This window comes from Corvus cornix, chromosome 1 (genome assembly GCF_000738735.6).
Source record: "Corvus cornix cornix isolate S_Up_H32 chromosome 1, ASM73873v5, whole genome shotgun sequence".
Taxonomy (NCBI): Eukaryota; Metazoa; Chordata; class Aves; order Passeriformes; family Corvidae; genus Corvus; species Corvus cornix.
The window spans coordinates 24,870,709-24,884,223 of NC_046332.1; the positions used below are offsets into that span (position 1 = coordinate 24,870,709).

The window sequence follows — 13,515 nt, forward strand, 5'->3', positions numbered from 1 at the left end:
CTTTTAGAAAGTTTGACATTTGTGCCATTTGAAAAAAGGGAGGGAGAGAGGAGGAGAGAGGGGGAAGAATGAATCCTGGCGGCTTCCTCCTGCCCTTTTGATTAAGAGTGCAGTAAGTCAGCAGAAGAGGTGGGACTTTTAACAAGGAGGGGGGTGTAAGCTGGTTGTGATCTGTGATGTATGCACAGACATGCACACTGAGGACAGGAAAGAAAAAGACTGAAGGTAGACAATCAGAAGTTACTACCAGAAATTAACTGATTGATGGAAAGTTTATGGTGACAATCAAAGAGAAAAGATGAGACAAAGGAAGATGGCCTGTGGTACTATCCTAAACCTGGTGAGGGAGGTTGAACTTAGGAACTTCCAAGGTCTCCTTAAGACCTAATAATTTTAATTCTGTAACACATTTGTTCCTATTCATTACTTTGCAACTGCTCTTTTCTGTGCATATTATATTCTACTTTTTTCTGTTCTATGATATATTTTGTGCAATCATGAGTACTTTCAGTTCTAGATTTTTGCCTACCTCTGCTATCCCAGTCTTTGAGATGGTGCAGAGTTTATGGAACTGGAACGGCTGTTCACATGTTGGCATGCATAGGGAACAGGGACAAGGCTTATTAGGTATTCTAGTATTTGCAAAAGAAAACGGGGGAGAAGGCTGTTGCATAAGTTCATAGCAACTTCACAGCTTGGGCACTTGGGCCTCTCTGTGTGCTTCAGGGATCATCCCAACCAACGCTCAACTTCAGTCTTCATACTGAAGCTGATCTCTGCTGAGGTATGTGAAGGCTTTTGTAGCAGGGCAATGCTGATGTTTTTTACATCTTCCTTCAGTTTAATCAGTGCTGGCCTTTGCTGAAGATGTGATACTGGAATGAATGAAATGCTGGGTTAGTGTTTTGTGATGGCTCCTCAGTTATTAGTTTTTAAAAAGAGATAGGAAGAAAGGAGAAAGGAAAAGGGCTATGTGAGGAGAAATAACAGACCAGAATAGGCAGTAACATTAGACAGGCTCTTTACAAGTCCTTAAGAAAAAGTACTGAGTGCTTTAAAGTAAGTTTGCAATGATGTGTAAAATAGTTCTCTGTGTGAAAATCTATATTGATTTTCTTTTGCTTTGTTTGTATAGAAATTGTTCTCCCAATAAAAAGGCTTTGACATTTTGCCTTCTCCTGTACTTAATAAGTCATTTGTGTCATCCCCTCCTACACACACATATGCTCTGTCTTCTCTCTGGCTTTTGGGAAAAGATGGCTACTTGCTACTTCATCCAGACCATTTGTAGAGCTGCAGGTAATGGATAATGGTGTTGGAGACCCTGCTGCAACTCTGGTGGTTGTGGGGTCTGTGGTGGGAGGGAGGACATGCTTTGGGTGGTGACAAGAGTGGCTAACACAAATGGCTGTTGTAGTCCCTGATACAGTTAATTACCAGGTGTGCCAACCTACAGAAGTGTATTGGCTTTGGAAAACCAAAGATTCCTCTGTCATCACGAGCTGGAGGTTGCCATTGGAGTTGTTGTGGTTGTTTCCACTTGGCTTCACACACAGAAATGTAGCTTTGTTTATAGAAAAAAACTTTTTTTTCTTTTTTGCTTTGGCAAAGGTTGCCACAAATAATCTGACTGATAAGATGATCTGAAAACAAGCACCTCTTGAACACTGCACATGTTAGTCCCTGTTCTTATAGTAAGATTTTATAGATGCTGTGGAGAGCAAAGCCTCGTGTGGCCAGAGACAGAGGGAACTTAGGAGAACAGTTTTCAGTGAAGAATATTGACACTTCTGCAATGATAATCACAGAATCATAGAATGGCTTGGGTTTGAAGGGATCTTTAGATCACCTAATTCCAACACTCTTGCCATAGGCAGGGACACTTTCTACTGGATCAGGTTGCTCAAAGCCCCATCCAACCATGAACTCCTTCAGGGATGGAGTATCCACACCATCTCTGGGCAAACTGTGCCAGTGCATTACCAGCCTCATCATAGAGAATTCTTCCTTATATCCAATTTAAATCTGTGCTCTCTGAACTTAAGTCCATTAACCTTTGTCCTATCACTTTATGCCCTTGTAAAAAGTCCCTCACCACCTTTTGGTCAGCCCCATTTAGGTACTGGAAGGCTGCTCTAAGGTCTCCACAGAGCTTCCTTTTCTCCAGGCTGAACAACCCCAGCTCTCTCAGTCTGCCATCGTAGAAGTGCTCCAGCCCTCTGAGCATCTTCATGGCCCTCCTCTTGACTTGTTCCAATGGAGTGGAACACCACAGGGTCTTGCTGCTTGGCTTTTCTTAGAGCACTCCCTTTGCTCGTCAGGGTGCTCTCAGCTTCCCTGGATTTTCCTGCAACAGGCCTGGCTGTTGTGGTGGCACCAGCTTCCATTTCCCAGTCAATGGTGTCAGACAGCTGTGCTTCTGAGGGGGAAGGAGGCAGCCAGCAAGGAGCTGGGTGTGTTGGTGCTCACCCCACTTCCTGTCATTGCATTGAAGACGAATCCTGTGGGACATCCCAGGGGCAGTGGGGGCAGTAGAGCCTTGCAGGAATCTGTGCCTGGGGAAACAGGGGAAAAAATGGCTCATGGAGCCCCACTTCCAAGTGGCTCTGTGCAGAGGGACTCACTGAAGCTGTATCTTTAACATGGTTGGGTATAAATGACCCATTTTTACCTCTGCATACATCATCTGCATCATCCCTTCACTTCCTTCCTCTTTAAGTGATGTGTTATGCATAGATTTGTCATTTACACTCCAACTGCATTTTGCATTATTACATTTTAATGATATTTGAAGTTCTTGCATACATATTTGAGTTCCTGATATAAATGAAAAAAGAGAAATAATCAGCATACTTGGTTTATCTGATGGCATAAAAATGTTCTATCATAACTTTGGCAATTTCTTGAGTAAGATCAAGCACAAGATCAAATACTAAGAGAGGATCCAAGTACATCTGTCTATCTCAATGTCTCTAAAGTTAGGGTTGTTCAAAGTCAACAGCTGAATTTTTCAGTTTGGCACCATTTTTACCTCAGATAAAAAAAAATATTTAACCAGCTCTACCCCTTAAGCTTTGTAACTTGTGGTTTAGGTTAAAATGAAACAGAGGTCTGAGTGGTCCTTGACTCTCGTTGTTTTTTTAAATGAACGCCTCGCATATTGGCTTTGTTTGGGGATGCTCTGCGTGATCCAGAGGGTCTAACCTCCTCCATCCCGTATCTCATGCCGACTTACAATCTGTTATAATCTATTAGGAATCTTGAGGCTTGAGGGCAGAATTTTGTGTAGGGATAAAAGATGCTTTCATGTTGGTGCTATGGGGTTTTTTTGTTTTTTTTCTTTTCTTAATTCTTTCTCTCATTCTCCATTTCATGAAAATTCATTAATCTGTGACATTTAAAGACTCTGTCTGAGAGGTGTCTGGAGCAGTGGCCGGCTGCATACATCAATAGTTTCTCAGAGTCTGGCACTCTGTCAATATTTGGGGGCCTCAGTAACAGCACTTAAATGCACTGCCTGCCAGCCGTCACGCTCTTAGCGTGTCTGTAAGAGTCTGAATGAGGGGATATGAGCACGACGAGTCCTTTCACAACTGGCAGCACTTTAGAGACAAACTGCTCGGTAGGTATCTCTCCTCTTCCCTTCCCTCCTGTTTTCTGGCATGTCTGCTTTGTTTATCTGATGTGATTTATGTATTTACACACAAATATGCATCCTGTGAGGAGGCATCATAAATCCTGAGGCTAGAGGTGGTATTATGGCATAATCTATGTAACAATGGAAATGGGCTGAAGCTGGATTTGGACCCAGAACCAGATTAAGCCTGGGTTGACTTCTGGGCCAGTTGAGTCAGGAACAGAGTTTTGTTTGGATTTCATGGTGCCAAAATCTTTAGAGTTCAGTTCCAAATAATGAGGATATTGGACTAAAATATTACAGGAAGTGCTACTGTGGCAGTATTTCAACCAGCTCCAAACCAGAAGTGGAAAACAAGCCATTTCAAGACTTGGGTTCTATTCAAATCAAAACTGTTACAGCAGGTTCAGAATCCAGACCTTCTGTTCCGTTTTTAATCCCATCCCACTGCATAAATTGGATTCACAGCTGAATATTACTCTGGATTATCCATGAAACTTCCCTTTTCAGAGTTAAAAAAAACAGGGAAGCAAAATGCAAAATTTTCTTCATTTCTCTGGTGGAATGGGAAGTACAGTAAAATAAATTTGAATTCACAGATGTTTATTGATGTCCTCCTTCCCTTTTTTGTTTGGTTGGAACATTATAGCTAGAGAACAATCACTGTATTTTATGATACAGCCATGTTTATTTTCTCTTTACTCATTGTGCTTCATCTTTTGCTTATTATGTTGCTGGATATGGCTCTGAAACCAGGTTGTCTAGAGAAGTGAAAGGCCACAGTGTCTGGAAGTTTGCATTGGTTTTTTAGAGCTGAACTGTGGACAGAAATCAGGCCATGAAACTCTGTCTGAATCTTTCAGTTTCTAAGTCTCCTTAGCATACTATTTTTTGGAACCTATTTCATGCCATACATACCAAAAGGAGATGAAGGGATGGGGCAAAGTCAGCCCCCCACATTATGAATGTTTTCCTGACTGAATTTTGGGACCAAATTCTTAGACAAATAAATCTGAACTTAGAAGTTCTCTGAAAACACTTCCTTATCATTCCTACTTTGCAAGTCCAGTAACACCAGCCAGTGCTCCTCATCTGTGACCTCCAGCACATCCTTCAGTGCTAGCTTGAGTCGACAACTTCTTCATCCTTTTCCAATAATGTTCAGAAACTTTTTTTCAACAAACTTCCCTTGGTAGCACCTGCAAAAATTTGCATGATAACAAAATAGACAAAATTATTGTGTTACAGCTACCTTGCAAGAGTAAGCTAGCAACAAAAATAGCTAACTACCATTTCTCAATCATTTCTTTGCTTGTTTTAGCACTCTCTCGTCTGCTGCCTTTATCTTGATTTTTCCCTTACTCCAACTACAGCTGCATCTGATCTCCATTTTCCTGTTTGTGTCCCAGAGCACCTGCAGTTATAGAGTATTTTGTCACCTGTTGAAAAAAAAGGAAAACCTTGTGAAAGTTTACAAATGTCTCTGCAGATGCAGTGAGTAACAAGGAATGCATGTGTCCCTGCTTCAGGCTGAGCAGCAGTGAGAAAATAAACAGGCTCAAGGCTTCTGTGAATGCTGGAGATGCGTCTGGCTAGATGGCAGCAATGGCCAATAAGTACAGTCAAAGGACAGGGAGGATGATTTATTTTTAATTATAGTAATTGCTCCTTTAGCGTGGTGTGGGGGCACGTGTGTGTTGAGGGGAATGGCCAACTGCAAGTGCTGCCCGTGGCCAGAGCAGGACTGCTTGGCACACCTGGCTCGGGCTGTTCCCTCTCACAGCCTCTCACAGGAGCCGTGGCTGAGGCGCAGCCACAGGGCTGGGAAAGAGCAGTGGGGTCTCCTGGAGCTGGGCAGCAGTCTCAGGGATGGAGAAAACTAGCATGAGGCTAAAGCTGCCATGGGACTCCAGGACGCTGGGGGCACCCATGATCAGGCCCCTTTGGGTGGGAATTATGGCCCCATGTGCTCCACAGTTCCTTCCTTCTCAGTCTGCACTTTGCGCTGCCTTTCACAGTCTCAGCAAAGGAACACACGAGCTTAGCGTAACCCACGCACCTTTTGTACCCAGGGAGTACATCTCAAGACATAATGGGGCACATTTGAATTCCATCCCCAGTGTTTTAAAAACGTGACTGACTTTATTGTCAGTGACAGCCATGTATGTTCTGAGAAGCCTCCCCACCCCCAGCCCCGAGTGCTCTACGTGGAAGTTGAAGAGTTCATAGTGTTGCAGTCCTTTCTGTTTCTGTGGTGTTTATTTTCCAACAAGCTTCAGTTGTCTTTCAGCTAGGTAAGCTGGCCTTATGAGATGCATGGGGTCCTCAAAAGAGAGGCAGGCAGACCTTTTCCCTGCAGTCCCACAGGCTGTTTCCACCTCTCTTGCATTTCCCATTCCTGCTGGTGACAATTGTGTGCCTAAAGCCCTGCACAGGGAATTTGAAGGTTGCCTGTGTGACTTTCCACTTTTTCCAGCTCTTTCAATCCAGCTAGTCTTCCTTCCCTGGAGGGAGGAGAGGATTTGTCCCCAAATAATGGGGGTACAAAAGTGCTGAGGGGATCTTGGGTTTCAGGCTTCATTCATTACATGTCCCTGTTGGTTCCTGGTAGCTGTAAACGAGATGCTTTCTTTGAGTGCTGAAATTGATGAAGCAGGAAAAATCTAGGCTTGCTGTCCGTTCATATTTTACATCTATTAATAAGTAATTAATTAAAAAAGAAGCTGATGTTCCCATGATGGGCTGCTAAATATATGCAAGTGAAACTATTGGCATTAAAAAGAGATTTGACTGCAGTTGAGGAGTTATTTATATTTTAGTAAATCATATAAGCCCCAGTTGAGATGAGCAGTCTGTTGTTTTAGGCGCTGTACAGACATGCTGTAGGAGGTGCATGTAACCCCAACAAGCTCAGAGACTGCAGAGACAAAGTGTGGACAGAGAGACAACCACAGAAAAATTAAATAATAACTCACCTTGGGTGCAAAGATAGGGGCTGACCCAAGAAGATAATGCAGATCCTCTGCTTCCCTGTTCTTTCATTAAGTCAAGAGCTGCTTGACTCACAATTCAGCCCTTAGATTTAAATCTGGGTAAAACTGTTGAGTTAAATGTTTCATTTGCTGAAAGCTGCTCACCTCAGATATGGGTTAGCCAAAATTATGCAAAAAAAAAAATAAACTAAGAAGAAAATTAAAAATTTTGGAAAGCTAGAAGATTTTGTTTTGGTATTTCTAAACAAGGTTTCTGGTTTTGTTTTGAAACTTAGTCAATTTTAATTGAAATATATTGAACGCAAACAAAAAAAACCAAAAAAACAAACCCATTTCATTAAACACATAGGTGATTTTTGTTTGTGGGTTTTTTTTTCCTTTCCAAGATTCTCAGTTTGGTCAGCTAGCCAAATAAATCAGTTATTTGCACAACTGTAGTTCTAATTAGAATGTTGGGCCCTGGGGACTTGGGCTATATATTTCAATACAGTACATATTTATAATAGCAAGTACCCTGCCTGGTACTCCATATATAATAATAGCAAGCAGTTCAGTGCACTGGGGAGATGGGGGCGCTAGGGAAGACCCAGTGCCTTTTAGCTCTTCAAATTTTTATTTTCAGTGGTAGTTATATTTTGGAGGGTATTGCTTACAAGATAAAATTTGCATTTATTTGAGCAGCTCGCAAATGGGATTCACTGCAAGGCTATCATTAAAGGGAAATAATGCAGAAGAAGGAACAAAGGATACGTTCTCGGCCAAGGCTGACACGTAGACACTTTCAGAGATCCTTGTCGCCATAGAAAAAATGCTGTCTTCTCACTCTACCAGAACCTCCCAAAATCCTGAAAACCAAGCAGTTGGGTACAGGGGCTGCTTATAAAGTGCTGTGACTGTTCAGCTGTATTTTTGTCTATTTGCAGTGTTTCTACCTTGCAAAAAGTGTAGTCATTTCTGTGGTCATTCCTGTCTAGAAGCAGTTTCCTCTTGTTCCAGTTCAAAGCTGCAGAGCCCATTTTCTGTGAATGACTTCCAAGGGGGAGGACTCTGGCATCGGGTATTCCTGATGGGCTTTTTGCTTGTGTAAGTGTTGCCACTCTACTGTAGGTAGCTGGTAGGAACTGAAGGAGTCACTTGAAGTTGGGCTGTATGTTACTCTTCCTCATCTTGTTTAACTGGTATGATTTAGTATTTTCTCCATTTACATGTTTCCATGAGCAATAAGCCCATAATTTTATTCAACCTTATAACCATGTTAGAGAAGCACTAATAGGAGAGGGAGAGATGTTTTCTTCCCAGCCCAGGCAGTGTGGTATTTATCCTGCTCCTTTCTTGCCAAAGAGCCCCACAGCCTGAGCTCTGGTACCCGTGGCACTCTGCCACCCTGTCTGCAGTGCCTCGTGCTGTGATTTGGCAGTGGTGATGCTCCCTCCAGGTGATGTTCTCTGCAGTGTGCAGGGCCAGAGCTGGTTTTGGTGCTGCTCCAGTCCCAGCTGAAGGACTCAGGTGTACTTCTCATATGATCTTTATGTAATGAGACAGACTTCTCCCTATGAACCTGTGGTGGGTTGGTGGTGAAGGAATATGCCTTAGGATTGCTAGGCCTTGACTGACAAGTCGGAAGGTACAGAATATTCTGGGTTGGGAGGGACCCACAAGGATCATCGAGTCCAACTTTTAAGTGAATGGCCCATACAGGGCCTAAACCCACAGTCTTGGCATTATTAGCACTGTGCTCTAACCAGCTGAGCTAATCTTAGGGTCAAGTCCTTGAAGATTAGGATCAGGCTTTCTAGTGGAGAATTCTTTGGTTTTCACTTTCCTTGACTGACGAAATGTAACTATAAAATGCACCACTGCCAGTCTTGATCTGATAGTTTAGCTGCCGAATGACATCCAGCTGGGGAGCCATGGATAAAATCTAGGAAATGAGACTTGACCAAGCCCTCTCTGACTCCCCACAGGTATGCTTTGGTGAGGTTAGCTTTATGCAGACTTTTGGAAACTTCTTTTGACATCTGTGATATCACTTTGTCCTTACCTCCAGAAGTCTGGGGCATTACTGGACAAAACAAGGGTCTGCTCCAAGCTGTCAGATTTCTTTCTCCATTACCTCCCAGCTGCCCCATTTAATACTATCTGATGGTGAATAAAGCGCTGAAACAGGTTGCCGAGAGAGGTGGTGTGTGCCCCATTCCTGGAAGTATTCAAGGTTAGGTTGGACAGAGCTCTGAGCAAGCTGATCTGGTTGAAGAGAGAGATCCCTGCCCCTTGCAGGAGGGTTGGACTAGGTGACCTTTAAAAGTCCCTTCCAATTCAGACAGTTCTATGATTCTGATTCTGTGGTGGGTACCACAGGATTCAAGATAAGTGAGAATGTGGTAGGGAAAAAAGGTAGGTAAGATGGGTGGGACCGGAGACTTGACAAGGGGAGCTGAAAGTACACTGTCATATACAGGAGGGTGGGCAGACGTTTCTCCTGAGTGCATATCATAGAATCATGCATGTAGGGATCTGCTTTCACTAGCCTTTCTTTGTTCAGGAATTCCGCTGTTAGATTCCAGCGGTCCTAGTACTCAGCTCAAATATTCCCATGAGAAAGAAACACGGGTCCTCCTGCTGATGCTGCTGCTGCCCTGGGGTAGAAAATTGTGGGGAAATGAAATTTTTACTGCTGGTTGTTGCTGTTCTCTCTGTGCACTTACTGCTACTGTACCAAGCAAAGGCTTGTCTAGACCAGAGCTCTGGGTTACTTATTATCCTCATAATCCATTTCCTTTTGCCAGCAGCAGTGGCTTATGTGGCTAAGTCAGAAGGGAACACTCCCTTCACAGGCAGCCTCTTTCCTATGATCTTCATTAAGCTTTGGGCCATTAACTCAAGATGCGTGATTATTTTGTTTGTTCGAACAGCAAGACAAGCAGAGTCTCCTCTGAGTGTTTCTTTCAAGTAAACCAGCATGACTGAAAACTGGGAGCTTGCCAGAAAATGTTACGTGAAATAGTAGTGGCAGGTTCATCTTAGTGTGGGCGGAGAGGGAGCGATGTACCCTCTCTTTTACTACTTCAGACATGCAGTGTCCATATGCCATAGTTGAGTTGGTTTATGGATGGAGTATGAAGGATACTACTCCCATCTCCTTCATGCAAACACTGTGTGAGTGCTGTGCAATACAGAGTCTCAGGGATATGAGTATCAGCTGTTGCTGCAGTCCAAACACATAGCATCAATATTCAGTATGCTATAGACAGTACCGTTTTCCTCCTTTATATTTAGTGTTAGTGCACAGAGCCAAATACTAAAAGGGGGGTGGGTGGGTCACATGATTAAATTAATACCATTAATTATTTAGAAACAATCAAAGGAAATACACGACATCTGGCTTTAAGCCCAAACAACTCATGGCACTGCTGTTGCCTTGTAACCTCATCTGCTCTTAGTCCAGTCATCTCTCTTCTTTCATTATGAACACAGGAGCTACTTCCCCCCTACCCCCCTTCCCCACCCCTCTTTCCTGCCTTATTTCTGGCAGCTTGGAACACAAATCACAAGACTGAAGTCTACAGTTTACTGATTTTGTGTGTATAAACTCTGATTAGTTCTGTGATGAAAAGGCATCCCCCCCACATCCCCATGCTATACAATGGTGTTTGATTAGCAGTGTGTTGCAGCCATAGGTCACGTTTTTCTCCTCATCTTGATATTGGGGAGTAGCTGCTGTAGGAGGAAAAGACACTGTTGCTGCTGTAGTGCTGAAAGCCATCAAAAACACGTGTTGCAGCAGGCTGTGCACGAAGTACAGTGAGAGACGGTTCCTGCCCTGGAGAGGGGAGGGTCTATGTAGGCAGAAAAGCTGGAGCAGAAGGAACATCACGGCGAATGGATGCACTGTGCCCATGATTCTGCAAGAGGACTGTGGCAGATCCAGTCCACTGGCCTTGGCATTGACCTTCCCCTGGCTGAGGCCAGTGGTGTTAGCCTTTGTAGCTGTGGCCAGGCGTTTTTCATCAGAATGATTTTTCAGTGGAAATTCTTTTTTCTTGAAATGAAAATTTTCTTGTGGAATAACTGTTTTACCCAAGAAAAGTCAAATTAATATTTGCCAACTGCTGGTTCTAAAATACTCTTTACTCTTTTTTTCCCCCCTCCTTTTCCAGGTAGTTGAAGGAAAAAATTCTAGTTTGGTTATCTGAGAAGTGTATTTTTGTGGAAAGACCTTCTCATGAGGAAGAAAGACCCATTTGGCTGATTCTTCCAACTCAGGAATAGAACATTTTGGGGCCCCTTTCCCTCAAGTGATTATATCATCATGATAAGATACTTCCATTTTCTCTTCAGCTCAGTCTTTCTTAGTATAGATGATTTAATACATTTTAATTATGAGGGTCTCATTTTCCATAGGCAAATTAATGTATCCTGAAAGGATTTTACCAGGGCAAAGCAAAGTTCTTGCTGGTCATTAGGGTTCCACTTTTCTGTGCACTAGTGAATGTGGGCCCATTTGGATGTCTCAAATGCTGATGTATTAAAGTCATTCTCATTACATCTATGTCTGTGGAGAAGTACTGACTTTCATTTTCTTGCTTTAATCCGAAAAGCATAGATTCACTGACTGTTCTCTTAATGGTTGTTGAGAGTTGCTTTGAAGAACCCTTATTTTATGAAAAGGCATTGAGACTTCTGTCACTGAGTAGAGTAAGCATCTCTAGACAGTCTTTACCTACTCTTGACTACTATTTTGAAGATGTGCATCCCCAATTATCTGTGAAACAGTATTGAAATATGCTTCCTTGGTTCTGGGAAGCTTGCTTTAGATGACTGCTCTCTATTATTTGTAGTATTCCGTAGCCTACACTTGTCCTCGGGAAACGATGGCATCAGTCGAACATATTGGGTGTGATTTTTCAAAGTATGCAGTTACCCACATTCAGTTCCTTCTGCATTCAGTGTGTGTTAACACCACCTTCAACAAAGGCAGAGTTAGGCCTATGCAGAAGGCTTTAAAAACTGAAAAATGAAACCCACCTCTTGCACCCTGGGCTATTTGCAGGGAAGAACATATGTTGTGAGTGCTTTGGCTGCTTTTCAGGGTGTTTGTTAAAGGTGCTTAGACTCTTCTCTGAGTAATGCAGTAGTTAATTTTGATGCTATGATAGATTTGTTTCTTTTATGTTGTCCCTTCAAGTTTATCATGTAAAGGTATTTTATCTCCTGGAACTAAATGTAAACAAAAATTCTGTGTATCAAATAAACTAAAAAAAAAAAAAAAAAAACCCAAAATCCAAAAAATAAAACAAAACCCCCCCCCAACCTCTTAGATTAAACTGTTCCAAGGTTTTGTTTATTTTTTGCCTTATACTAAAGCCAGTACTTTTTATTTTGTTTTCCTCAGATGTAGTCATTAAGTACAGTTTCTTGTTTATGTAAAACTTACAGTTTTATTTTCCTTTTTTCTTCTCTCCCTTTTCTATTCCCTTTCCTGACATCTGCATCGCATGTTGATGTCAAGAGCAGCAGTGGTTGGCAGTTTTCCTCAGCTTTGCAAGAGAGAGAGAGATTTGGTTGGAATGAAACCTTGCTCTACGTACAGCCTGCTTGAGATGCAGCATTGAAAGGTATAATCTCATTTTCTGTCTTGAAATCAGAGATGAAAACCACAAACAGGTAGAAATCTTGGTGCCAAACCACCTGTTGAGTCACAGCCGAAAAGCCTTTGGCAATACTTTACTCACTGTGTCCAATTGGAAGAGTTACATGGCTGATTCCCACAGTATCTGTCTGTACCTGTGAGTTTGGTAAAGAGGTTAATTCATTTGAGAAGGTTGGGATTGAAATTTAGTTAGAGTTAGCATGGCAAAGAATCTTCTGCTATTAGTCTTTCTTTTTGCCTAGAGTAGCATTCATCACTCGTATAACTCGGTTCAGCATTGAAAATACCAATCCTGAAGTCACATGCTGTGTATTAGAGAGCAAAATGAGATTTGTTGAAACAGCCTTGTGTGGAGTCCAGATCTGCAATAGCATGATATCTTAGAGGTCAGAATTGAGGTGACTGGATGAAACTGTGAAGACAAAAGTTGTGAAATATCCTGCCAGCAGCATCAGTACTTCATCTTTTGAGGGTATTACAATTCAGAAAATCACTTGAAATCAAGTTAAAATGCTGTCCTTGGACTGCTACACATACGCTCCCTGTGACATCCGCCTTACAGAAACAGCCACTGTGTGTTAATATGGCATTAGAATTTTGGACTCCACCCACAAAAATTAAAAATGTTCTTCAAATAAGAGTGATGTAGGATGCTGACACATTTAAGCCCGTATGTTCTTGGACTTGTGTCCCCCAGTGCATGAGAGAACTAGAAATCCCAGTATTTTTCTTATTTCCTGTAGAGCCACGCTGGTAAAGTAGTAGAATGTAAGTGATGGCAGGCTGGCAGGGTTTGGACCATGAATAGCTGAACAGTAGAGCCATATTTTATACTTTTACATGCTCTTGTGTGTTCTGTTCTGTTAGTGGTACTAGTTGACTTCCATGGGTTTGCACAAGCATAATTTAGAACAGATTTGGGCCACGCTATTTATATTTGTGCAGATTGCTTCATGTTTGTGAAGCAGTTATTTCCTGTGGATCTGTAGCATTGTCCAGTGTTGCGAAATGCTTTCATATGTATATATGACTGGTTAAAACATGAAATGTGTTTTGAAGCAACATGGCAAAAAGCAGTAAAATCTGCACAGTAACTGAGCTTTGCTTGGCTGTCCGTATAATGTTCAATTAATGCGGTTACTGTGCTCTGAAGTCTCTCCAAGAATAAGAATAATGAATAAGACATGCTGTGGCCTTCTAAAAGATGCAGTTTTTCCCTGAATTTTCTAAAGTTT

The 13,515-nt window shown here is 42.3% G+C and overlaps 1 long non-coding RNA gene across 1 annotated transcript in view; it reads left to right on the plus strand.

The window, feature by feature from the left end:
• Nucleotides 1–13,515, plus strand: part of LOC109144161 — a 330,238-nt gene that overhangs the window by 272,227 nt on the left and 44,496 nt on the right. Inside the window, exon 6 of the long non-coding RNA XR_002044738.3 lies at nt 12,145–12,245. This is a non-coding gene — a long non-coding RNA (uncharacterized LOC109144161). The remainder of the gene's footprint in view (nt 1–12,144; nt 12,246–13,515) is intronic.